Below are 22,832 nucleotides of genomic sequence, written 5' to 3' on the forward strand. Positions count from 1 at the left end.
ATTGCAATATTTATGTATATGCTCTTATTAACTTAAAAAATATATTTTATATTCATATGTAAATTTACAACACAGAAATACAAAAGAATATTTTCCCTAAAGCTGGATCTCTACAGGCCCATCACTATTTCCATTTAAAAGACAAATAATCAGTCCGGTGGGTGCAGCAAAATGGCGGGGTGAGCTGACCCGGGATTCTCTCCCCTCCAAAATACAACAAAAGATTGGAAGAACTGAATTTCAGAGAATAAACATAATGCCAGCTTGTTAGAGACCTAGAATACCAAGAAGGCGGAGATCATAAACCTAGCTTTATACCTTCCGAAGCGCTGGAACCGTAGGAGAGGACATCGCTCCCTCCCCTAGAGTCTGCGATGGCTGCGGCGCGGGTCGGGAAGGAGCGGGGGAGGGGCCGCGCGACCGGAGGATCATCCGGGACTCCTGCCGCTGATTCGCTGATTCAGTGGAGACCCGCTGATGGGGGGGAAAGCTGACGGGGGGTGGGGGTGGGGGCAAGCTTCCGTCCGCGGGGACCCTATAAATCAAGGGCCTTGGGAGACCAGAGAACAGAACTGATCTGAACCCAGACCGGTGCGCGTGTGAGTAACAGCCCCTCCCCCCTAACAAAGCCAGTGGGCGCAGCCATCTTGCCCCGAAGGCGGAGAGCTAACACGCCGCTCTCGACCCCCATCTAGTGGCGACAGGCTGTAACTGCAACTGAATTCTACCACCATGAGAAAAAACCGCTCCTCTACCATCCAGCAATTTATAAAAGCCCCAGACCAGAAGGAAAACAATAAAAACACAGAATTAAGTCCTGAGGACTTGGAATTAGGTAAACTAAGTGGTAATGAATTCAGAGCAGCTATAATCAAAAAACTCAATGAGGTAGAGAGAAAGATAGAGAAACAAGCCGAGTTCTGGAGTTACTTCACAAAAGAGATTGAAATCATAAAGAAGAATCAAACAGAATTACTTGAGATGAAAAACACAATGGACCAGATAAAACAGAATACGGATTCCCTGAATGCCCGTGTAGACAATACAGAGGAGCAAATCAGCATAATCGAGGACAGACAGGCTGAATGGCGCCAGACAGAGGAAGAAAGAGCCCTAAGAATTAAAAAAAATGAGGAAAATCTCCGAGAGATAATGGATTCAATGAGGAGTAAGAACATAAGGATCACAGGAATTCCCGAGAATATGGAAAAGGAAAATGGAGCAGAAGGTGTGCTTAACGAAATTATTGAAGAGAACTTCCCAAATCTAGGGATCAACGGAGAAATGTGTGTAGAGGAGGGTTTTAGATCTCCTAGATTTGTCAATGTAAAAAGACCCACGGCAAGGCACATAATAGTAAAGTTGGCAAATAGGAATGATAAGGAAAGAATACTCAGGGAAGTAAGAAAAAAAGAGAATAACCTATAAAGGAGCCCCTATCAGACTGTCAGCGGGTTTCTCTACAGAAACCCTACAAGCTAGGAGAGAATGGAGTGATATATTCAAAGCTTTAAAGGATAAAAACCTTCAGCCAAGAATACTCTATCCAGCAAGAATTTCCTTCAGATATGAGGGAGAAATTAAATCTTTCCCAGACAAACAAAAGTTAAGGGAATTTGTAACTAAAAGCCCTCCATTACAAGAAATCCTCAAGAAGGCTCTCATACTTGAAAAAAGAAAAAAGGGAGAAAGGGGACACAAGCCACAGACTAGGGAGACCGATGGATAGAACCAGAACAGGATAGCAAATACTCAACTATAGCATTAGGGTAAAAATAAGGAAACTACCAAAACAAGGACGATCTTAGCACTCTAACTACAAATTAATAAGACGAGTTGGAATAAAAAATGAAAATAATTATTTAGAGGGGAAGAGCAAAGGGTCTAAATCAGTATTGGTCGAGTAAGTAAGAGACCACCAGAGAATAGACTATATTATACACGAGATTCTAAATACAAACTTCAAGGTAGACACTAAAATAAAGTACAGAACAGAGTCACAAATCATAGATAAGGAAAAATCTAAGAAACCCAGCATAAGAAATTGCAGTATTAAATGGATAGTCTAAAGCACACAGGAAAAGAAACACAGGAAAACAAGATAATGAGCGACAGATTGACAGCATTAAGTCCACATGCATCTATAATCACTCTCAATGTGAACGGATTGAACGCTCCAATAAAAAGACACAGAGTGGCAAAATGGATTAAAGAACAAGATCCAACAATTTGTTGCCTCCAGGAAACACACCTCAGCCCCAAGGACAAACACAGACTCAGGGTGAAGGGGTGGAGGACAATACTTCAAGCAAATAGCAAGGAAAAAAAGGCAGGTGTTGCAATTCTCATATCAGACCAAGTGGATTTCAAAATAAGACAGGTAAAGAGAGACACAGAGGGACAAATATAATGATCAAAGGGACACTTCGTCAAGAAGAAATAACGCTTATAAATGTCTATGCACCCAACACAGGAGCACCAAGATTCATAAAGCAACTATTAACAGACCTAAAGAAAGATGTTAAAAACAACACAATAATAGTAGGGGACCCCAACACCCCACTCACATCAATGGACAGATCATCCAGACAGAAAGTCAACAAGGAAATAGTGGAGCTGAATGAAAAACTAAAACAATTGGACTTAATAGACATATATAGATCACTCCACCCTGAAGGAGCTGAATACACATTCTTCTCAAGTGCACATGGAACATTCTCTAGGATAGACCATATGCTGGGAAACAAGGCAAGCCTCTACAAATTTAAAAAAATCGAAATATTAACAAGCACCTTCTCAGATCATAGTGCTATAAGGCTAGAAATTAATTACAAGAAAAAAGTTGAGAAAGGCACAAAGATGTGGAGACTAAACAACACACTACTGAACAAGCAATGGATCACTGAAGAAATTAAAGAAGAAATAAAAAAATACCTGGAAACAAATGAAAATGATAGCATGCCAAACCAACTCATATGGGATACAGCAAAAGCTGCATTAAGAGGAAAATTCATCACAATACAGGCACATCTTAACAAACAAGAAAAATCCCAAATAAGCAACCTTAAAGCACAGCTAACTGAACCAGAGAAAAAAGAACAAATGAAGCCCAAAGTCAGCAGAAGGAGGGAAATAATAAAAATCAGAGCAGAAATAAATACTATTGAAACGAAAAAGGCAGTAGAAAGGATCAATGAGACAAAGAGCTGGTTTTTTGAGAAGATAAATAAAATTGACAAACCACTAGCCAGACTTACAAAGAAAAAAAGGGAGAAAGCTCAAAATAAACAAAATCAGAAATGAGCGAGGAGAAATAACAACAGACTCTGCAGAAATACAACAGATTACAAGAGAATACTACAAAAAGCTATATGCCAACAGAATGGATAACCTAGAGGAAATGGATAAATTCTTGGACTCCTACAATCTCCCAAAGCTCACTCAAGAAGAGGCAGACAATTTGAACAGACCAATCACAAGGAAAGAGATTGAAACAGCAATCAAAAACATCCCAAAGAATAAAACCCCAGGACCAGATGGCTTTCCTGGGGAATTCTACCAAACTTTCAGAGAGGCTTTAATACCCATCCTTTTCAAGCGATTCCAAAAAATTAGGGAAGATGGAACACTTCCTAACACATTCTATGAGGCCAACATCACGCTGATCCCAAAACCTGACAAGGACACCACGAAAAAAGAGAACTACAGGCCAATATCACTGATGAACATGGATGCAAAAATCCTAAACAAAATTTTGGCAACCAGAATTCAGCAATCCATCAAAAGAATCATACATCAGGATCAGGTGGGATTCATACCAGGGACACAGGGATGGTTCAACATCTGCAAATCAATCAACGTGATACACCACATCAACAAACTGAGGAATAAAAACCACATGGTCATCTCAATAGATGCAGAGAAGGCATTTGACAAGATCCAACAGCCATTTATGATAAAAACTCTGAACAAAATGGGCATAGAAGGAAACTACCTCAACATAATAAAGGCCATATACGACAAACCCATAGCCAACATCATACTCAGTGGGCAAAAACTGAACCCCATCCCCCTGAAAACAGGAACGAGACAAGGATGCCCTCTATCACCACTCTTATTTAACATAGTACTGGAGGTCCTGGCCAGAGCAATCAGGCAAGAAAAAGGAATAAAAGGAATCCAAATAGGGAGGGAAGAAGTGAAACTCTCGCTGTTTGCAGACGACATGATCTTATATATAGAAAACCCCAAAGAATCCATTGGAAAACTGTTAGAAGCAATCAACAACTACAGCAAAGTTGCAGGGTATAAAATCAATTTGCATAAATCAGTAGCATTTCTATACTCCAGTAATGAACCAACAGAAAAAGAACTCAAGAAAGACAATACCATTCACAATCGCAACAAAAAGAATAAAATACCTTGGGTAAATTTAACTAAGGAAGTGAAGGACCTATATAATGAAAATTACAAGGCCTTTCTGAGAGAATTGGATGACGACATAAGGAGATGGAAAGACATTCCATGTACATGGATTGGAAAGAATAAACATAGCTAAAATGTCCACTCCACCTAAAGCAATCTACAGATTGAACGCCATCCCAATCAGAATCCCAATGACATTCTTTACAGAATTAGAACAAAGAACCCTAAAATTCATATGGGGCAACAAAAGACCCCGAATTTCTAAAGCAATCCTGAGAAAAAAGAACAAAACGGGAGGCATCACAATCCCTGACTCCAAAACATACTACAAAGCTACAGTAATCAAAACAGCATGGTACTGGTACAAAAACAGGTGCACAGATCAATGGAACAGAATTGAAAGCCCAGAAATAAAACCACACATCTATGGACAGCTAATCTTTGACAAAGGAGCTGAGGGCATACAATGGAGAAAAGAATGTCTTTTTCAACAAATGGTGCTGGGAAAACTGGAAAACCACATGTAAAAGAATGAAAATTGACCATTCTTTTTCACCATTCACCAAAATAAACTCAAAATGGATTAAAGACCTAAAGGTGAGACCTGAAACCATAAGGCTTCTGGAAGAAAACGTAGGCAGTACACTCTTTGACATCAGTATTAAAGGGATCTTTTCGGACACCGTGCCTTCTCAGAGAAGGGAAACAATAGAAAGAATAAACAAATGGGACCTCATCAGATTAAAGAGCTTCTTCAAGGCAAATAAAAACAGGATTGAAACAAAAAAACAACCCACTAACTGGGAAAAAATATTTGCAAGTCATATATCTGACAAAGGCTTAATTAATATCCTTAATATATAAAGAACTCTCGCAACTCAACCACAAAACATCAAACAACCCAATCAAAAAATGGGCTGGAGACATGAACAGACATTTCTCCAAAGAAGATATACTGATGGCCAATAGGCACATGAAAAGATGCTCATCATCGCTGATCATCAGGGAAATGCAAATCAAAACTACACTAAGATATCACCTTACACCCGTTAGAATGACAAAAATATCTAAAACTAATAGCAACGAATGTTGGAGAGGTTGCAGAGAAAAAGGAACCCTCATACACTGCTGGTGGGAATGCAAACTGGTGCAGCCACTATGGAAAACAGTATGGAGATTCCTCAAAAAACTAAAAATAGAACTACCATACGATCCAGCCATCCCACTACTGGGTATTTATCCAAAGAGCCTGAAGTCAGCAATCCCAAAAGTCCTGTGCACCCCAATGTTTATTGCAGCACTGTTTACAATAGCCAAGACGTGGAAGCAACCTAAGTGCCCATCAACAGACGAATGGATAAAGAAGATGTGGTACATATATACAATGGAATACTACTCAGCTGCAAAACAGAACAAAATCATTCCATTTGCAATAACATGGATGGACCTTGAGAGAATTATGTTAAGTGAAATAAGCCAGCGAGAGAAAGATAATCTGTGTATGAATCCACTCATACGAGGAATTTAAAACTATGGACCAAGAACAGTTTAGTGGATACCAGGGGAAAGGTAGGGTGGGGGGTGGGCACAAAGGGTGAAGTGGTGCACCTACAACATGACTGACAAACATTAATGTACAATTGAAATTTCACAAGATTGTAACCTATCAATAACTCAATAAAAAAAAAACTGAAAAAAAAAGAATAATAAAAAAAATTACGTCAATTAGGTTCCAATGGGACAAGTCCTATACCATTTGTAGTGTGAAAGCTTTTTTAATTATAAATTTGAAGTATAAACTATTCAAACATATGATACCGTAAAAATGAGCTATACTATATTTTTATCCTTGAAAAGAGCAAATTCTTTTTGATTTTTCTTATTTCCATTTGTTTCACAAGTTGGCAAAATGAACTGAAATTTCTAAAACCAAACAAATTTAACCAGACACTCCCCAAAAAGCTATGTTATAGAAATGGTTGTATAAATCAGTGCTGTCCAACAGAACTTTCCACGGAATGATAATGTTCTATAGCTTACTGTCCAATACGGTATCCACTAGCCAAATTTGGTTATTGGGCACTTGGAATGTGGTAAGTGCAACAGTGGAACTGATTTTTAAATTTTATTTAATTTTAATTAATTTAAATTTAAATTGACACATGTGGCTAGCGGTTGTGATATTGGAGAGCATGGGTATAGAAGCATCAATCAGAACAACTCATCCCAATCTACTGCTTGACTGTGTTCCTTCTCAAACCCAGTCCTGTTATTTTACTAATGGTAAATAGGACCCAAGAGAAATCTAAGTCATTTGCTCATAGCTACTCAGTGTTCTTTCTACTATATAGTATCAATTGCAATATTTATGTATATGCTCTTATTAACTTAAAAAATATATTTTATATTCATATGTAAATTTACAACACAGAAATACAAAAGAATATTTTCCCTAAAGCTGGATCTCTACAGGCCCATCACTATTTCCATTTAAAAGACAAATAATCAGTCCGGTGGGTGCAGCAAAATGGCGGGGTGAGCTGACCCGGGATTCTCTCCCCTCCAAAATACAACAAAAGATTGGAAGAACTGAATTTCAGAGAATAAACATAATGCCAGCTTGTTAGAGACCTAGAATACCAAGAAGGCGGAGATCATAAACCTAGCTTTATACCTTCCGAAGCGCTGGAACCGTAGGAGAGGACATCGCTCCCTCCCCTAGAGTCTGCGATGGCTGCGGCGCGGGTCGGGAAGGAGCGGGGGAGGGGCCGCGCGACCGGAGGATCATCCGGGACTCCTGCCGCTGATTCGCTGATTCAGTGGAGACCCGCTGATGGGGGGGAAAGCTGACGGGGGGTGGGGGTGGGGGCAAGCTTCCGTCCGCGGGGACCCTATAAATCAAGGGCCTTGGGAGACCAGAGAACAGAACTGATCTGAACCCAGACCGGTGCGCGTGTGAGTAACAGCCCCTCCCCCCTAACAAAGCCAGTGGGCGCAGCCATCTTGCCCCGAAGGCGGAGAGCTAACACGCCGCTCTCGACCCCCATCTAGTGGCGACAGGCTGTAACTGCAACTGAATTCTACCACCATGAGAAAAAACCGCTCCTCTACCATCCAGCAATTTATAAAAGCCCCAGACCAGAAGGAAAACAATAAAAACACAGAATTAAGTCCTGAGGACTTGGAATTAGGTAAACTAAGTGGTAATGAATTCAGAGCAGCTATAATCAAAAAACTCAATGAGGTAGAGAGAAAGATAGAGAAACAAGCCGAGTTCTGGAGTTACTTCACAAAAGAGATTGAAATCATAAAGAAGAATCAAACAGAATTACTTGAGATGAAAAACACAATGGACCAGATAAAACAGAATACGGATTCCCTGAATGCCCGTGTAGACAATACAGAGGAGCAAATCAGCATAATCGAGGACAGACAGGCTGAATGGCGCCAGACAGAGGAAGAAAGAGCCCTAAGAATTAAAAAAAATGAGGAAAATCTCCGAGAGATAATGGATTCAATGAGGAGTAAGAACATAAGGATCACAGGAATTCCCGAGAATATGGAAAAGGAAAATGGAGCAGAAGGTGTGCTTAACGAAATTATTGAAGAGAACTTCCCAAATCTAGGGATCAACGGAGAAATGTGTGTAGAGGAGGGTTTTAGATCTCCTAGATTTGTCAATGTAAAAAGACCCACGGCAAGGCACATAATAGTAAAGTTGGCAAATAGGAATGATAAGGAAAGAATACTCAGGGAAGTAAGAAAAAAAAAGAGAATAACCTATAAAGGAGCCCCTATCAGACTGTCAGCGGGTTTCTCTACAGAAACCCTACAAGCTAGGAGAGAATGGAGTGATATATTCAAAGCTTTAAAGGATAAAAACCTTCAGCCAAGAATACTCTATCCAGCAAGAATTTCCTTCAGATATGAGGGAGAAATTAAATCTTTCCCAGACAAACAAAAGTTAAGGGAATTTGTAACTAAAAGCCCTCCATTACAAGAAATCCTCAAGAAGGCTCTCATACTTGAAAAAAGAAAAAAGGGAGAAAGGGGACACAAGCCACAGACTAGGGAGACTGATGGATAGAACCAGAACAGGATAGCAAATACTCAACTATAGCATTAGGGTAAAAATAAGGAAACTACCAAAACAAGGACGATCTTAGCACTCTAACTACAAATTAATAAGACGAGTTGGAATAAAAAATGAAAATAATTATTTAGGAGGGGAAGAGCAAAGGGTCTAAATCAGTATTGGTCGAGTAAGTAAGAGACCACCAGAGAATAGACTATATTATACACGAGATTCTAAATACAAACTTCAAGGTAGACACTAAAATAAAGTACAGAACAGAGTCACAAATCATAGATAAGGAAAAATCTAAGAAACCCAGCATAAGAAATTGCAGTATTAAATGGATAGTCTAAAGCACACAGGAAAAGAAACACAGGAAAACAAGATAATGAGCGACAGATTGACAGCATTAAGTCCACATGCATCTATAATCACTCTCAATGTGAACGGATTGAACGCTCCAATAAAAAGACACAGAGTGGCAAAATGGATTAAAGAACAAGATCCAACAATTTGTTGCCTCCAGGAAACACACCTCAGCCCCAAGGACAAACACAGACTCAGGGTGAAGGGGTGGAGGACAATACTTCAAGCAAATAGCAAGGAAAAAAAGGCAGGTGTTGCAATTCTCATATCAGACCAAGTGGATTTCAAAATAAGACAGGTAAAGAGAGACACAGAGGGACAATATATAATGATCAAAGGGACACTTCGTCAAGAAGAAATAACGCTTATAAATGTCTATGCACCCAACACAGGAGCACCAAGATTCATAAAGCAACTATTAACAGACCTAAAGAAAGATGTTAAAAACAACACAATAATAGTAGGGGACCCCAACACCCCACTCACATCAATGGACAGATCATCCAGACAGAAAGTCAACAAGGAAATAGTGGAGCTGAATGAAAAACTAAAACAATTGGACTTAATAGACATATATAGATCACTCCACCCTGAAGGAGCTGAATACACATTCTTCTCAAGTGCACATGGAACATTCTCTAGGATAGACCATATGCTGGGAAACAAGGCAAGCCTCTACAAATTTAAAAAAATCGAAATATTAACAAGCACCTTCTCAGATCATAGTGCTATAAGGCTAGAAATTAATTACAAGAAAAAAGTTGAGAAAGGCACAAAGATGTGGAGACTAAACAACACACTACTGAACAAGCAATGGATCACTGAAGAAATTAAAGAAGAAATAAAAAAATACCTGGAAACAAATGAAAATGATAGCATGCCAAACCAACTCATATGGGATACAGCAAAAGCTGCATTAAGAGGAAAATTCATCACAATACAGGCACATCTTAACAAACAAGAAAAATCCCAAATAAGCAACCTTAAAGCACAGCTAACTGAACCAGAGAAAAAAGAACAAATGAAGCCCAAAGTCAGCAGAAGGAGGGAAATAATAAAAATCAGAGCAGAAATAAATACTATTGAAACGAAAAAGGCAGTAGAAAGGATCAATGAGACAAAGAGCTGGTTTTTTGAGAAGATAAATAAAATTGACAAACCACTAGCCAGACTTACAAAGAAAAAAAGGGAGAAAGCTCAAAATAAACAAAATCAGAAATGAGCGAGGAGAAATAACAACAGACTCTGCAGAAATACAACAGATTACAAGAGAATACTACAAAAAGCTATATGCCAACAGAATGGATAACCTAGAGGAAATGGATAAATTCTTGGACTCCTACAATCTCCCAAAGCTCACTCAAGAAGAGGCAGACAATTTGAACAGACCAATCACAAGGAAAGAGATTGAAACAGCAATCAAAAACATCCCAAAGAATAAAACCCCAGGACCAGATGGCTTTCCTGGGGAATTCTACCAAACTTTCAGAGAGGCTTTAATACCCATCCTTTTCAAGCGATTCCAAAAAATTAGGGAAGATGGAACACTTCCTAACACATTCTATGAGGCCAACATCACGCTGATCCCAAAACCTGACAAGGACACCACGAAAAAAGAGAACTACAGGCCAATATCACTGATGAACATGGATGCAAAAATCCTAAACAAAATTTTGGCAACCAGAATTCAGCAATCCATCAAAAGAATCATACATCAGGATCAGGTGGGATTCATACCAGGGACACAGGGATGGTTCAACATCTGCAAATCAATCAACGTGATACACCACATCAACAAACTGAGGAATAAAAACCACATGGTCATCTCAATAGATGCAGAGAAGGCATTTGACAAGATCCAACAGCCATTTATGATAAAAACTCTGAACAAAATGGGCATAGAAGGAAACTACCTCAACATAATAAAGGCCATATACGACAAACCCATAGCCAACATCATACTCAGTGGGCAAAAACTGAACCCCATCCCCCTGAAAACAGGAACGAGACAAGGATGCCCTCTATCACCACTCTTATTTAACATAGTACTGGAGGTCCTGGCCAGAGCAATCAGGCAAGAAAAAGGAATAAAAGGAATCCAAATAGGGAGGGAAGAAGTGAAACTCTCGCTGTTTGCAGACGACATGATCTTATATATAGAAAACCCCAAAGAATCCATTGGAAAACTGTTAGAAGCAATCAACAACTACAGCAAAGTTGCAGGGTATAAAATCAATTTGCATAAATCAGTAGCATTTCTATACTCCAGTAATGAACCAACAGAAAAAGAACTCAAGAATACAATACCATTCACAATCGCAACAAAAAGAATAAAATACCTTGGGGTAAATTTAACTAAGGAAGTGAAGGACCTATATAATGAAAATTACAAGGCCTTTCTGAGAGAATTGGATGACGACATAAGGAGATGGAAAGACATTCCATGTACATGGATTGGAAGAATAAACATAGCTAAAATGTCCACTCCACCTAAAGCAATCTACAGATTGAACGCCATCCCAATCAGAATCCCAATGACATTCTTTACAGAATTAGAACAAAGAACCCTAAAATTCATATGGGGCAACAAAAGACCCCGAATTTCTAAAGCAATCCTGAGAAAAAAGAACAAAACGGGAGGCATCACAATCCCTGACTCCAAAACATACTACAAAGCTACAGTAATCAAAACAGCATGGTACTGGTACAAAAACAGGTGCACAGATCAATGCAACAGAATTGAAAGCCCAGAAATAAAACCACACATCTATGGACAGCTAATCTTTGACAAAGGAGCTGAGGGCATACAATGGAGAAAAGAATGTCTTTTTCAACAAATGGTGCTGGGAAAACTGGAAAACCACATGTAAAAGAATGAAAATTGACCATTCTTTTTCACCATTCACCAAAATAAACTCAAAATGGATTAAAGACCTAAAGGTGAGACCTGAAACCATAAGGCTTCTGGAAGAAAACGTAGGCAGTACACTCTTTGACATCAGTATTAAAGGGATCTTTTCGGACACCGTGCCTTCTCAGAGAAGGGAAACAATAGAAAGAATAAACAAATGGGACCTCATCAGATTAAAGAGCTTCTTCAAGGCAAATAAAAACAGGATTGAAACAAAAAAACAACCCACTAACTGGGAAAAAATATTTGCAAGTCATATATCTGACAAAGGCTTAATTAATATCCTTAATATATAAAGAACTCTCGCAACTCAACCACAAAACATCAAACAACCCAATCAAAAAATGGGCTGGAGACATGAACAGACATTTCTCCAAAGAAGATATACTGATGGCCAATAGGCACATGAAAAGATGCTCATCATCGCTGATCATCAGGGAAATGCAAATCAAAACTACACTAAGATATCACCTTACACCCGTTAGAATGACAAAAATATCTAAAACTAATAGCAACGAATGTTGGAGAGGTTGCAGAGAAAAAGGAACCCTCATACACTGCTGGTGGGAATGCAAACTGGTGCAGCCACTATGGAAAACAGTATGGAGATTCCTCAAAAAACTAAAAATAGAACTACCATACGATCCAGCCATCCCACTACTGGGTATTTATCCAAAGAGCCTGAAGTCAGCAATCCCAAAAGTCCTGTGCACCCCAATGTTTATTGCAGCACTGTTTACAATAGCCAAGACGTGGAAGCAACCTAAGTGCCCATCAACAGACGAATGGATAAAGAAGATGTGGTACATATATACAATGGAATACTACTCAGCTGCAAAACAGAACAAAATCATTCCATTTGCAATAACATGGATGGACCTTGAGAGAATTATGTTAAGTGAAATAAGCCAGCGAGAGAAAGATAATCTGTGTATGAATCCACTCATACGAGGAATTTAAAACTATGGACCAAGAACAGTTTAGTGGATACCAGGGGAAAGGTAGGGTGGGGGGTGGGCACAAAGGGTGAAGTGGTGCACCTACAACATGACTGACAAACATTAATGTACAATTGAAATTTCACAAGATTGTAACCTATCAATAACTCAATAAAAAAAAAACTGAAAAAAAAAGAATAATAAAAAAAATTACGTCAATTAGGTTCCAATGGGACAAGTCCTATACCATTTGTAGTGTGAAAGCTTTTTTAATTATAAATTTGAAGTATAAACTATTCAAACATATGATACCGTAAAAATGAGCTATACTATATTTTTATCCTTGAAAAGAGCAAATTCTTTTTGATTTTTCTTATTTCCATTTGTTTCACAAGTTGGCAAAATGAACTGAAATTTCTAAAACCAAACAAATTTAACCAGACACTCCCCAAAAAGCTATGTTATAGAAATGGTTGTATAAATCAGTGCTGTCCAACAGAACTTTCCACGGAATGATAATGTTCTATAGCTTACTGTCCAATACGGTATCCACTAGCCAAATTTGGTTATTGGGCACTTGGAATGTGGTAAGTGCAACAGTGGAACTGATTTTTAAATTTTATTTAATTTTAATTAATTTAAATTTAAATTGACACATGTGGCTAGCGGTTGTGATATTGGAGAGCATGGGTATAGAAGCATCAATCAGAACAACTCATCCCAATCTACTGCTTGACTGTGTTCCTTCTCAAACCCAGTCCTGTTATTTTACTAATGGTAAATAGGACCCAAGAGAAATCTAAGTCATTTGCTCATAGCTACTCAGTGTTCTTTCTACTATATAGTATCAATTGCAATATTTATGTATATGCTCTTATTAACTTAAAAAATATATTTTATATTCATATGTAAATTTACAACACAGAAATACAAAAGAATATTTTCCCTAAAGCTGGATCTCTACAGGCCCATCACTATTTCCATTTAAAAGACAAATAATCAGTCCGGTGGGTGCAGCAAAATGGCGGGGTGAGCTGACCCGGGATTCTCTCCCCTCCAAAATACAACAAAAGATTGGAAGAACTGAATTTCAGAGAATAAACATAATGCCAGCTTGTTAGAGACCTAGAATACCAAGAAGGCGGAGATCATAAACCTAGCTTTATACCTTCCGAAGCGCTGGAACCGTAGGAGAGGACATCGCTCCCTCCCCTAGAGTCTGCGATGGCTGCGGCGCGGGTCGGGAAGGAGCGGGGGAGGGGCCGCGCGACCGGAGGATCATCCGGGACTCCTGCCGCTGATTCGCTGATTCAGTGGAGACCCGCTGATGGGGGGGAAAGCTGACGGGGGGTGGGGGTGGGGGCAAGCTTCCGTCCGCGGGGACCCTATAAATCAAGGGCCTTGGGAGACCAGAGAACAGAACTGATCTGAACCCAGACCGGTGCGCGTGTGAGTAACAGCCCCTCCCCCCTAACAAAGCCAGTGGGCGCAGCCATCTTGCCCCGAAGGCGGAGAGCTAACACGCCGCTCTCGACCCCCATCTAGTGGCGACAGGCTGTAACTGCAACTGAATTCTACCACCATGAGAAAAAACCGCTCCTCTACCATCCAGCAATTTATAAAAGCCCCAGACCAGAAGGAAAACAATAAAAACACAGAATTAAGTCCTGAGGACTTGGAATTAGGTAAACTAAGTGGTAATGAATTCAGAGCAGCTATAATCAAAAAACTCAATGAGGTAGAGAGAAAGATAGAGAAACAAGCCGAGTTCTGGAGTTACTTCACAAAAGAGATTGAAATCATAAAGCAGAATCAAACAGAATTACTTGAGATGAAAAACACAATGGACCAGATAAAACAGAATACGGATTCCCTGAATGCCCGTGTAGACAATACAGAGGAGCAAATCAGCATAATCGAGGACAGACAGGCTGAATGGCGCCAGACAGAGGAAGAAAGAGCCCTAAGAATTAAAAAAAATGAGGAAAATCTCCGAGAGATAATGGATTCAATGAGGAGTAAGAACATAAGGATCACAGGAATTCCCGAGAATATGGAAAAGGAAAATGGAGCAGAAGGTGTGCTTAACGAAATTATTGAAGAGAACTTCCCAAATCTAGGGATCAACGGAGAAATGTGTGTAGAGGAGGGTTTTAGATCTCCTAGATTTGTCAATGTAAAAAGACCCACGGCAAGGCACATAATAGTAAAGTTGGCAAATAGGAATGATAAGGAAAGAATACTCAGGGAAGTAAGAAAAAAAAAGAGAATAACCTATAAAGGAGCCCCTATCAGACTGTCAGCGGGTTTCTCTACAGAAACCCTACAAGCTAGGAGAGAATGGAGTGATATATTCAAAGCTTTAAAGGATAAAAACCTTCAGCCAAGAATACTCTATCCAGCAAGAATTTCCTTCAGATATGAGGGAGAAATTAAATCTTTCCCAGACAAACAAAAGTTAAGGGAATTTGTAACTAAAAGCCCTCCATTACAAGAAATCCTCAAGAAGGCTCTCATACTTGAAAAAAGAAAAAAGGGAGAAAGGGGACACAAGCCACAGACTAGGGAGACCGATGGATAGAACCAGAACAGGATAGCAAATACTCAACTATAGCATTAGGGTAAAAATAAGGAAACTACCAAAACAAGGACGATCTTAGCACTCTAACTACAAATTAATAAGACGAGTTGGAATAAAAAATGAAAATAATTATTTAGGAGGGGAAGAGCAAAGGGTCTAAATCAGTATTGGTCGAGTAAGTAAGAGACCACCAGAGAATAGACTATATTATACACGAGATTCTAAATACAAACTTCAAGGTAGACACTAAAATAAAGTACAGAACAGAGTCACAAATCATAGATAAGGAAAAATCTAAGAAACCCAGCATAAGAAATTGCAGTATTAAATGGATAGTCTAAAGCACACAGGAAAAGAAACACAGGAAAACAAGATAATGAGCGACAGATTGACAGCATTAAGTCCACATGCATCTATAATCACTCTCAATGTGAACGGATTGAACGCTCCAATAAAAAGACACAGAGTGGCAAAATGGATTAAAGAACAAGATCCAACAATTTGTTGCCTCCAGGAAACACACCTCAGCCCCAAGGACAAACACAGACTCAGGGTGAAGGGGTGGAGGACAATACTTCAAGCAAATAGCAAGGAAAAAAAGGCAGGTGTTGCAATTCTCATATCAGACCAAGTGGATTTCAAAATAAGACAGGTAAAGAGAGACACAGAGGGACAATATATAATGATCAAAGGGACACTTCGTCAAGAAGAAATAACGCTTATAAATGTCTATGCACCCAACACAGGAGCACCAAGATTCATAAAGCAACTATTAACAGACCTAAAGAAAGATGTTAAAAACAACACAATAATAGTAGGGGACCCCAACACCCCACTCACATCAATGGACAGATCATCCAGACAGAAAGTCAACAAGGAAATAGTGGAGCTGAATGAAAAACTAAAACAATTGGACTTAATAGACATATATAGATCACTCCACCCTGAAGGAGCTGAATACACATTCTTCTCAAGTGCACATGGAACATTCTCTAGGATAGACCATATGCTGGGAAACAAGGCAAGCCTCTACAAATTTAAAAAAATCGAAATATTAACAAGCACCTTCTCAGATCATAGTGCTATAAGGCTAGAAATTAATTACAAGAAAAAAGTTGAGAAAGGCACAAAGATGTGGAGACTAAACAACACACTACTGAACAAGCAATGGATCACTGAAGAAATTAAAGAAGAAATAAAAAAATACCTGGAAACAAATGAAAATGATAGCATGCCAAACCAACTCATATGGGATACAGCAAAAGCTGCATTAAGAGGAAAATTCATCACAATACAGGCACATCTTAACAAACAAGAAAAATCCCAAATAAGCAACCTTAAAGCACAGCTAACTGAACCAGAGAAAAAAGAACAAATGAAGCCCAAAGTCAGCAGAAGGAGGGAAATAATAAAAATCAGAGCAGAAATAAATACTATTGAAACGAAAAAGGCAGTAGAAAGGATCAATGAGACAAAGAGCTGGTTTTTTGAGAAGATAAATAAAATTGACAAACCACTAGCCAGACTTACAAAGAAAAAAAGGGAGAAAGCTCAAAATAAACAAAATCAGAAATGAGCGAGGAGAAATAACAACAGACTCTGCAGAAATACAACAGATTACAAGAGAATACTACAAAAAGCTATATGCCAACAGAATGGATAACCTAGAGGAAATGGATAAATTCTTGGACTCCTACAATCTCCCAAAGCTCACTCAAGAAGAGGCAGACAATTTGAACAGACCAATCACAAGGAAAGAGATTGAAACAGCAATCAAAAACATCCCAAAGAATAAAACCCCAGGACCAGATGGCTTTCCTGGGGAATTCTACCAAACTTTCAGAGAGGCTTTAATACCCATCCTTTTCAAGCGATTCCAAAAAATTAGGGAAGATGGAACACTTCCTAACACATTCTATGAGGCCAACATCACGCTGATCCCAAAACCTGACAAGGACACCACGAAAAAAGAGAACTACAGGCCAATATCACTGATGAACATGGATGCAAAAATCCTAAACAAAATTTTGGCAACCAGAATTCAGCAATCCATCAAAAGAATCATACATCAGGATCAGGTGGGATTCATACCAGGGACACAGGGATGGTTCAACATCTGCAAATCAATCAACGTGATACACCACATCAACAAACTGAGGAATAAAAACCACATGGTCATCTCAATAGATGCAGAGAAGGCATTTGACAAGATCCAACAGCCATTTATGATAAAAACTCTGAACAAAATGGGCATAGAAGGAAACTACCTCAACATAATAAAGGCCATATACGACAAACCCATAGCCAACATCATACTCAGTGGGCAAAAACTGAACCCCATCCCCCTGAAAACAGGAACGAGACAAGGATGCCCTCTATCACCACTCTTATTTAACATAGTACTGGAGGTCCTGGCCAGAGCAATCAGGCAAGAAAAAGGAATAAAAGGAATCCAAATAGGGAGGGAAGAAGTGAAACTCTCGCTGTTTGCAGACGACATGATCTTATATATAGAAAACCCCAAAGAATCCATTGGAAAACTGTTAGAAGCAATCAACAACTACAGCAAAGTTGCAGGGTATAAAATCAATTTGCATAAATCAGTAGCATTTCTATACTCCAGTAATGAACCAACAGAAAAAGAACTCAAGAATACAATACCATTCACAATCGCAACAAAAAGAATAAAATACCTTGGGGTAAATTTAACTAAGGAAGTGAAGGACCTATATAATGAAAATTACAAGGCCTTTCTGAGAGAATTGGATGACGACATAAGGAGATGGAAAGACATTCCATGTACATGGATTGGAAGAATAAACATAGCTAAAATGTCCACTCCACCTAAAGCAATCTACAGATTGAACGCCATCCCAATCAGAATCCCAATGACATTCTTTACAGAATTAGAACAAAGAACCCTAAAATTCATATGGGGCAACAAAAGACCCCGAATTTCTAAAGCAATCCTGAGAAAAAAGAACAAAACGGGAGGCATCACAATCCCTGACTCCAAAACATACTACAAAGCTACAGTAATCAAAACAGCATGGTACTGGTACAAAAACAGGTGCACAGATCAATGCAACAGAATTGAAAGCCCAGAAATAAAGCCACACATCTATGGACAGCTTATCTTTGACAAAGGAGCTGAGGGCATACAATGGAGAAAAGAATGTCTTTTTCAACAAATGGTGCTGGGAAAACTGGAAAACCACATGTAAAAGAATGAAAATTGACCATTCTTTTTCACCATTCACCAAAATAAACTCAAAATGGATTAAAGACCTAAAGGTGAGACCTGAAACCATAAGGCTTCTGGAAGAAAACGTAGGCAGTACACTCTTTGACATCAGTATTAAAGGGATCTTTTCGGACACCGTGCCTTCTCAGAGAAGGGAAACAATAGAAAGAATAAACAAATGGGACCTCATCAGATTAAAGAGCTTCTTCAAGGCAAATAAAAACAGGATTGAAACAAAAAAACAACCCACTAACTGGGAAAAAATATTTGCAAGTCATATATCTGACAAAGGCTTAATTAATATCCTTAATATATAAAGAACTCTCGCAACTCAACCACAAAACATCAAACAACCCAATCAAAAAATGGGCTGGAGACATGAACAGACATTTCTCCAAAGAAGATATACTGATGGCCAATAGGCACATGAAAAGATGCTCATCATCGCTGATCATCAGGGAAATGCAAATCAAAACTACACTAAGATATCACCTTACACCCGTTAGAATGACAAAAATATCTAAAACTAATAGCAACGAATGTTGGAGAGGTTGCAGAGAAAAAGGAACCCTCATACACTGCTGGTGGGAATGCAAACTGGTGCAGCCACTATGGAAAACAGTATGGAGATTCCTCAAAAAACTAAAAATAGAACTACCATACGATCCAGCCATCCCACTACTGGGTATTTATCCAAAGAGCCTGAAGTCAGCAATCCCAAAAGTCCTGTGCACCCCAATGTTTATTGCAGCACTGTTTACAATAGCCAAGACGTGGAAGCAACCTAAGTGCCCATCAACAGACGAATGGATAAAGAAGATGTGGTACATATATACAATGGAATACTACTCAGCTGCAAAACAGAACAAAATCATTCCATTTGCAATAACATGGATGGACCTTGAGAGAATTATGTTAAGTGAAATAAGCCAGCGAGAGAAAGATAATCTGTGTATGAATCCACTCATACGAGGAATTTAAAACTATGGACCAAGAACAGTTTAGTGGATACCAGGGGAAAGGTAGGGTGGGGGGTGGGCACAAAGGGTGAAGTGGTGCACCTACAACATGACTGACAAACATTAATGTACAATTGAAATTTCACAAGATTGTAACCTATCAATAACTCAATTAAAAATACAATAATAAAAAAAATGCAGAGATTAAGCATGCGGGTATTGAGAAAAAATGTAAAACAATAAATATTAATAATAGTGAAAAAAAAGAAAAGACAAATAATCAGGACCAGCCCCATGGCCAAGTGGTTAAGTTCGTATGCTCCGCTTTGGTAGCCCAGGGTTTCATTGGTTCGGATCCTGGGCATGGCACCGCTCATCAAGCAATGCTGAGGTGGTGTCCCATATAGTACAAGCAGAAGGACCTACAACTAGAATATACAACTATGTACTGGGGGGCTTTGGGAAAAGAAGAAGGAAAAAAGAAGAACATTATGAGAATCTCTTGTTCTAATGGAAAAACCCCACAAATAATCATTTAGGAAAATCAATTGAGGTAACATACAGGAATGCACCTATCAGTTACTGGTGCACAGCATGCATTTGATAAGTAAAATTTCTTTACAACGTTCAAAGCAATATGCAAATATAATTTGTACTACTATTTTAGTTTCATCTTAAGACTATTCTAGAAGTATGGTGCTTTGGATCGTATCCTAAGTATAGGCAATGTAAACAGGTTCACCTATATGTGCTCATGACAGTGGCAGAGGGAAAAAAATCTCAGTCAAGAAACAGATAGGAAGGCCAGCCCCATGGCCAAGTGGTTAAATTTGTGCACTCTGCTTTGGCGGGCTGGGGTTTCACTGGTTCGGATTCTGGGTGCAGCCATGGCACCGCTCATCAGGCCATGCTGTGGTGGCATCCCACATACCACAACTAGAATATACAACTACGTACTGGGGGCTTTGAGGAAGAAAAGAAGAAGAAGAAGAAGAAGGAAGAAGAATGGCAACAGTTGTTAGCTCAGGTGCCAATCTTAAAATAAATAAATACATAAAAATTTCATTAGAAAATTATATATAAAAAAAAACAGATAGCAAGATAAGAGGACAGATACAAAGTTCCCCAGAGTACAATGCCCAGAAATGTTTTCTCTACCTGTACCTATATGTCATCTAGTGTCCTGATTTTAAATAGCATCCATCCAACTGCCTACTCAACATCACTACTTGCTCTCTAATAGGCATTTCAAATCATCATGGACAAAAATGAACTCTAGATTTCTTCCCATCCACCCTGCAAAAAAAAACTATGTTCCTTCCTTAGTCTTCCCAATATTGCAGCATATGGGAATGCCATTCTTGCAGCTGCTCAGGATAAAAGAACTTGGTCACACTTAACTCTTTCTTTCTCTCATATCCCACATCTAACCCATTAATAAAACTTGTCAGCTCTACCTTCAAAAACATAATCTTTCCACTTTTCATCACCGCCAACCAATGCCACCATACCAGACCAAGCCACTCACCTGGACTCTTGTAATAGCCTCCTACCTTCTCCTTGATTCCGGCCTTTCCTCCCAACAGTCTATTATCTCCATAGCTGCCACAGTCATCTCTCACATGCTTAAACCCTCCAATGGCTTTCCCTAACACTCCACAATCCTGACTGGCTTGCAAGGCCCTACACCACCTCCCTGCATTGTATTGCTACAACCTATTTCCTACTACTCTTCCTCCCATTTGTTTACCATGCTCCAGCCACGCTGGCCTCCTTGCTACTCCTTGAACATCTAGATATATGCTCACCTCACTGCCCACTTACTGTTCCCTCTGCTTGGAACATTCTCTCCCAGATATCCACATGGCTTACTCCCTTATTTCCTTCAGGGAGGCTCTCTTTGACCACCCCATGTGAAAAACAGAAACTCCTCCTTCATCTCCTAAGCCCTGGCACTCCCTGTCCTCCTGTGTTTTCTTCCCATGGTACTTGTCACCAGCTGGCATACATACGTATTCAGAAGTAACACACACCCACACCCAATCCTCCATCGTAATGCAAATTCCACAGGACTCAAACTTTGTTTTGTTCACTTCTATAAAACAATCTCTGGCATACATTAGGCATTCAATAAATACTTGTTAAATGAATAAATAATGAGGCAGACAGCAAGAGACTGACAGAGTGCACATGAGAAGCAGGAACAATTTAACTATTTCAAAATGTCTGCCATTCCATTTAATGAGCATTTGCCCAGAGCCCTGAGATGGAAGACGTTCATTTACCATTTCCTCAGTTGGATTCAAGTCTTGCATATCTCTCTTACGCAAGTATGCTTGTGATGTGCTAAGGATGATGACAGTACAGTACATTTTTAAATAACATGTTCAACCAAAAAAAAATGGTCATCTGTTCCAAGGATAGAGAAAAAACTGTCTGTGTTAAACTTTTTGACAAGCATTATTTGGGTGACTTGAGAGATTTTCAAGGCTAATTCTGACTATCTGTGATCTCTGCCTTTAGACCTGATAGTGAAGAATATAGCTCTGTGGTAGAAGCTTGGGCTCTCAGTCAATTTTTGGCTCTGCCATTTATTAGACAGTGTGACACTGGGCAAGTTACTCTCTATAAAGCTTTGTTTCCTCATCTATGAAATGGAAGTCATCACATACCTGCCTTGTAGGGTGGTTATGAGGATTAAACAAGATAATGCAAGTAAAAGCACTGGCGACTGTCATAGGGCAAGTGATGAGTATATGTTAAGGGCTTATTATTATTATAAAGATCTAATGAGGATATTTAACACATCTGAAACCCTTCATCCTTTCTTAAAAGTTGTACAAACTATTTTGTTAGCTCTAAAATCACTCAAGACATAATAATACACTCTTTTTAGGAAAAAGTTACAACCAAAGTCTTCAAAAAGAATAGAATGAGCCATAGATTCAGCAATTCTTATTGTCCAAAATCACACTAGTATCATCTCAATTACATGGTTATAATTCTGGCCAGCTATGGTTTTTGAGTCTTTTGTGAACAATTATACAAATTGCAAATACTTTGAACGATGCCTGACGAGCTTTCTTATTAATAGATTCCTTCCTCTGTTGACTGTTGACTGCCTACCTCTCAGGTACTTCCAAACTTGCAAAGAAAATTGGGCACCCATGGTGTGTCAGTCGTCCCCAGACTACTCTCAGATTTGATGATTCAGCAGAATGACTTACAGGACTTAGAAGCTGTTATACTCACAGCTATGATTTATTACAGTGAAAGGATACAGAGCAGGATTAATAAAGGGAAAAAGTGCATTAGGTGGAGTCTGGAGGATAC

General features: G+C 39.1%; 1 protein-coding gene across 1 annotated transcript in view; it reads right to left on the minus strand.

The window, feature by feature from the left end:
* Positions 1–22,832, minus strand: part of ZNF280C (zinc finger protein 280C) — an 81,516-nt gene that overhangs the window by 13,903 nt on the left and 44,781 nt on the right. The gene's annotated exons all lie outside the window — the stretch shown is intronic.

This window comes from Equus przewalskii, chromosome X (assembly GCF_037783145.1).
Source record: "Equus przewalskii isolate Varuska chromosome X, EquPr2, whole genome shotgun sequence".
In the NCBI taxonomy this organism is placed as follows: Eukaryota; Metazoa; Chordata; class Mammalia; order Perissodactyla; family Equidae; genus Equus; species Equus przewalskii.